This window comes from Haliaeetus leucocephalus, unplaced genomic scaffold (genome assembly GCF_000737465.1).
Source record: "Haliaeetus leucocephalus isolate CR32 unplaced genomic scaffold, Haliaeetus_leucocephalus-4.0 Scaffold317, whole genome shotgun sequence".
NCBI classification, from domain to species: Eukaryota; Metazoa; Chordata; class Aves; order Accipitriformes; family Accipitridae; genus Haliaeetus; species Haliaeetus leucocephalus.
In genome coordinates this window covers 10,065,323-10,071,377 of record NW_010972753.1, presented here as the reverse complement: position 1 = coordinate 10,071,377, position 6,055 = coordinate 10,065,323, and positions in this window count along the sequence as shown.

Genomic DNA, 6,055 nt, shown 5'->3' with positions numbered 1-6,055 from the left:
CCCTCTAAAAGCCTGGAAATGTGACGTATCACAGCTGTCACAAAAGCCATTATTCAAATGCTAAAAACTAATCAAAGATTAAAATGACACGTACTAAATGGAGTCTTTTCTTAACTTGGGTAGACCTGCTGATGTACAGAGCCAGAGCCACCAAAATAAAGACCAAACCTAGGATTTATTTTCATCTATAGCTCTTAGGCCATTGAGTGAGTAGCATTTTGCCTTTTAAAGACAGGCAGTCCTTAACACAGGGGAATCACGCTGACGTGCCCATAGGAAGTTTAGGGCAGAGTCTGAGTCCCAGCGTTATCCACTCGACCACAAAGGCTGTGTTTTGATTTACCTGACAGTCGGCTACCTGGGGTCCTAATTGACTCACCATCCAGCCTAGCAGCTGCTTGGGGAATGGCACAGCTCTTGTCTGGTCCATGTGCCCAAGCGTTCTTTGTGCACACACAAGGATGTAGGATGCTGTGGTGGGGTTAGTGCAAGCCCAGACCTCACCCATGGGTGAAGCTGTCCCACAGCCAGGGCATCAGAGCTGCGGGGTCCTGCAGAGCAGGAGTAGCTAGAATTTCTCTGTAAGAAGCAAGTGAGGCCATGAGCTGCTTTCCCCTGTAGGACCATTGCAGAAAGAAATGCCTCGAGGAGCTGAATAAATTGCAGTGATTGATAGGGTGAGAGGATCTCAAAATAACAAAGGATCCCGAGTTTTGGAATGGTATTTGGTATTTGCAGAGAAACTCTGTCCCTCCTCCATTAACAGCAGGTTTTAGGAAGGTTCAGTCATAGTCTCTTGTGACTGCAAGAAAACAACTTAACAGTTCTTATCTCATATTACAGTTCCTATCTGCTTAAATGGCATTATATCCAGTCAGTCAGCAATGTGTCTGTGATGTTCACATAAACCTGTCTAACCCATTTTTTTGATAGAAGTCACGAAGATGTTGAGAGCATCTTTGCTGTGTAAGGATTCAGAGTCAGTGCACTTCCTACCCCTCAGTAGCACCCGTGTGAGTGGTCCCAGTTATTCTCTGGGACGTGCTGGAGCAGCTCACCTGCACAGCGGTGTCTGGCAGGGCCCCATGGTGAGGAGGAGAGGTCCTATCCAAGCCCAGCATTTGGTCCATCTGTTCAGCACCATCCAGTCTGTCTGCAGCAAATGCTTTACGCAGCATCTCAAGGATGCACACAGATGTTGCAGGGGATTCCCAAGGTCTGCCAGGGAGGGCAGTTGTCCTGTGGTCTACACAGGAGTTACTGTGGTTGCTCAGGCAAAGCCAAATTCCTTTGCCACTGCCTCCTCAAGGCGAAGATGTATGGGATGTGAAGGCAGGCAGGTGGCAGACACTGGCCTCACAAGGCAAATCCTGGAGCAGGATGGCAGTCAGTACTGGAAAGCCATGGGGGACAGGTACACCTGCAGACACCAGTTAGAGAGGTTTGTGATACATGGGAAGGACTGTCTCTGTCTTCTGGAGATGACTTGGAGATGGCCAGTTTTCAACAACACAGGGCTGTGGGCAAACAAAAGGGTGAATCAAACTGTTAGAAGCTGAGGGGCTCAAATTAAAATGTCAAAACCGGGAGTGATAAGCCCCAGTGAGCTCATTAGACACTATGCATTGTTTCAGCACTGTCAGTCATTCCATTCACATCTGATGCATGGTCTGAACATCAAAGGGTGAGCGAAGGGAGCATGAGCTGGGCATTATCACCAGACTACTTTATATGAAAGATCATATGTGCATCTCTTTTCCACTCTCTTTCAACCTCCAGCATCTAAAAATCCCATTATCAAAAAAAGCACCACCCCCTACTGTTAATTATATATAGAAAATCCCAGTCCTTATCCGAAACATCAGCTATACCTTTGATAACCAAATAACTATACTGCAAAATATGCGTGACCTCTAAGCGTGGGTATAGAGACTGCTGTGCACAAGCCATGCTATGCAGTTATCTAAGGAACAGGGAATGTCTGAAGGGTAACTGCTATATCCAGCATCACCTTCTCCCTGGGTCGTGCTGCCACTGGCCTCCTTTGCTGGTGCAAAATGGGATACTGGGGGCTGTGACATGAAATTCGGGTAACGATTTGTGGTGCTCCTGCCACACGATGTGGCAGAGAAATGTGGCCCCGATAATGGTCCTCTGGTAAGGAGAGAGGAGGGGTTTGAGCAGAGACCATGCCTGAGCCAATTTAGAAAAAAAGAGAATATTTATAGTGAGAGAAAATCTTGGCTGGTATTTATTCCCACATCCCCTCACTATCACAGTGCCAGAGCTATAATTGCTCCAATCAGTCTCACAGAAAATATTTGTGTTTCAACAAAAGCTTTTTTTTTTCCCTCTCACACCCCACATTCCTTCCACTTTTGCTAGGTTCCTCTAAGGAAATCATCACCTTGTGACCACAAAGGCTGTTGCCAGGCATAAATGTTGAGGTGAATTCAACATTATCTAATTTAACTGTTGAGTCAAATAAATGCATGGAAGGAATATAACAGAAATTATGAATGACAAGACAATAGATATTTGTAAAAAGCTAGAACTGGATATTAAGCAATGAATCAAACTTTCAAATTCTCCTTTTGGCTTTGTCAGGCAATCTTCATATTAACATTTAAGAAAAGGAGGAGCTATTCTTCAGAACCAAATGCCCCAAAGTTGCTTATAAATCCATATTTTGATACTTTTTAATCTGTATTTTAGGCAACTAAGTGCTGAACGAAGCACACAAGTGCTACCCATGTTAAAATTCAGGAGGCATATTAAGCAAAAGAAAATGAGGCTTCAGGTAAAAACTACAGGGTATGGCTCATGGTGAGAAAGAGTATAAATGGTGCTTGGAGATGAAATGGCTTCCTGATTTCTTAGCCTGACACCACTCTGGATACTTAAGCTCTGTTTTTCAAGTCAGACTACCGTGTAAGCACTTCTTAAATTTAACAACAGAGAGGGCAATGTCTAGTTGTGCAGATAATGTTATGGGGCATCCTCTTGCTGGAACTCAAATGAGAAAGCTTTGTCCTTTTTTCTCCTCACCCTTCAGGCACTGTCTGCCCTCAGAGGAAGGCTGGCTCAGCTGTGATCATCCTGTGGTTTGCTCAAGATGAGATGTGTTACAGACTTTTGACTGTCACCACCCTATGCCCTCTTTTCTTTTGATTAAGTTTCTGAGTCCAGCTTGGCTTACTTTTGAAAGCCAGCCATCCCAGCAGTGGTGGTGTTAGGTTTCAGCTGGATTGACTGTACTCATGGAGACCAGAGGGAAACACCAGACCTTTGCTGGTACCCTTTGCTTGTAAGAAAAGCCTTGTAATGCCACTGCATTTTGTGCTTATCAGAAATAATCTGTGATTAGCCAGAATGAAAGAGCCCATGACCTAGCAAATTTTAATTATTCTGCTCCCAGCATCAGTGGGTCTGTTAAGCGCTTAAAGCTGGATAGATACAAAACCGGTTTGCTGGTTCAAGCTTTATATGAATCATTAAACTGAAGAATTCACTTCTTCCTTGGAGATGTCCCCACTGACTTTCCTTACACCTCACCTTGCCCTCTGAGCTCGGAGAACTTCTACCAGAGAAGGGATCCCGAGCCTGGCTGTCTCCCGGTGGCCTTTATTAGGGCTTTTGTAAACTACTGTCACAGCGCTCATGGCAATCACAGAGGCGAAGTTCGCTGACATCCGTGGTACACCACAGCCTGTGCTGGGCCTTCATGTCAGCCTCAGTGGAGACCTGTTGGCCAAGTCCATGCAGATCTACCGTGAAGCCCTGAAACTCAGGCAGGACTGTGTAGCTTGCAGCCAGAGTGTTTTTGTGAGAGAGGAGGGAAATAAAAGAGGAGAGGTTACTGTCTCATAGGAATAGTCCGATGCTCTGCTGCTCTGTGTGTGTCTAACTTCAGTTCTTAGGACCTGGTGTGAGAAAAGAGATGCCCCTGAGCTCCCTTCTGCGGGTGAATGTTTTTTCAGTGCCTAGTCCTACATGTTTAAAGAGAGTAGGTTCTTACTGAATTTGTCTGAAACAGGATTTAACCCTCTAGGAAACACAGTTCTACTTAGCAAGGAATTTTTCCTCTGACTTGGACCATCAATATTATTGAAAAATCCGAATGCCATTAAAAAGGTCAGTGTAATGGGGAGGGTGTGTGTGTGTGTCTTACTTTCTTTGACTCTGTAGTTATTTAAAATACAAGGGCTGAGGAAAAAGAAAAAAAAAAAGATGACTTCCAGGGTAAAAGTGACTGACAGCTTTCTAAGATAGATTTCATTATAGCTAAAACGTATCGAGACAGATACTCTTACAAAAGTGCAGCAGGCTGTGTTGGAAAGTAGTAGCCCAGTTAAATTTGCTGTGTGGCATGTATACAAATAAGCTGGTTGGAAATCCAAATAGTGAATCTATCCCTTTTATTTTGCAAGCAAGGGGTCACAATCTTTATGGTTCAAAAAGGAGAGGACAGGTAATCACTAGTCTGCAAACTATGATAGTAAGCAGGCTAATGCACTGAAAATGGTTCTTGGTGGTTCTATGATATGAAGAAGATGTTTTGTGTACATCAAGATACAAAAGATCAGAGTTCACTAACAAGAATAAGTAATCTTGTTTGGCCTGCACCAAGAATGCATATTTCAAAATGTTTTGTTTTACTTTTTTTTTTAATAGACCATTAGGGAGCAGTCTAGGAATCAAAAACATGTATGAAAAGACAAAAGGACATCGATCATTTGCTGAGTCAGGATTAATACTTCCTTTACTTGCTAACCAACAGTACATCCCATGAAAATGAAATATTAAAAACAGTTAATCACATTCCCAAGTAATCTACATATATTAATCTGATCTTTTTTCTAGGAAGAATTAAAAAGCAAATCCTGAGTTAGAGCTGGTTTCATTTGGATGCACAATTGCTATTCCAAGCTCTACATGAATGTCAAGACTTCATAATTTTCCATTCTTTTGAGGCTTTCCAGACACAAAACCTAATGGATGTTAGCATTGATGTTGTGTAGTGCAGACAATCACTGTGTAAAAAAGAGGATTAATCCGGCAACAGCAGTAAGTGTTGTGCCAGGATTTATCTCCCCCAGCTCCTTACCCTAAGCACTAGAGACTTTGTCTTGTTGGGTCTTGTTCTGCCTCCAAAGTGATTGATACTCTGGATGAGAGGTGGAAGGTCCTCTCCCCGGAAAGCATCGATCCCCAGCTCTGTAACAGATGGGGATCAAACCCTGTTTAAGTGGAGGAAGGTCTGGAATCAGTCTCCACTGTCTTGGGTGAGCACGTTTTCCCGTGGGAGCTGTGCAAAAGTGAGGTGGTAAAATCACCAAAGTAGTTGTCACTAAATGCAGTGCAGTCTGAGTGAGCTAAGCACGCTCTCAGCATTGGCAGAAAAATGAAGCTCCTCTTTGGATTTGAATTTTCTATATGCCAAATGATTTTATGCAGATGTAAGTTCCGCGGTAGTCCCTGTAGGAAAGGCAGAGATAACCTCTGCTGGTCAGAGAGACTTCTGCCTGAAATTCTGAGGCCAAAAATGTCCCAGGTAGGTGCCTGAGTGTATTAGAAATTAGATTTGCAGAATTCACACAAATAGCATTGAAAATACATTGAAAGTATTTGAAGTATTGAAATGTTGTGCTTACTGCCTGCTTTGCTCTTTGAAAATGAAATCAACATGTTTTTGCAAAAGTCAAATATTCACAAGAGCAATCAGCCCCATAGCTTCATTAAGGAGCAGTTTGGTACTATTAGAAGCAATAACTCTTGATCTTTTTGTTATATTCCTGTGTATATCTATATGTACATATATGCACAAAACAAGGCTCTATTTCACAGCCACCTCTCTTCAGCCTCACAGCCGTCTACCACTCCCTGAGAGCCTGGTAGCTGGAGAGCAGCAAAGACCTCTCCTAGATCCTCTCCACTGCTCTCAGAAAGCAGCTATATTTCACCACTGTTTGCAAGATGGACAAAATTTAGCAAGCAGGTGGCCTTAATCACTCATCATTCTCCTGAAGTGAGACATCACGGTAGGCACCCAAAT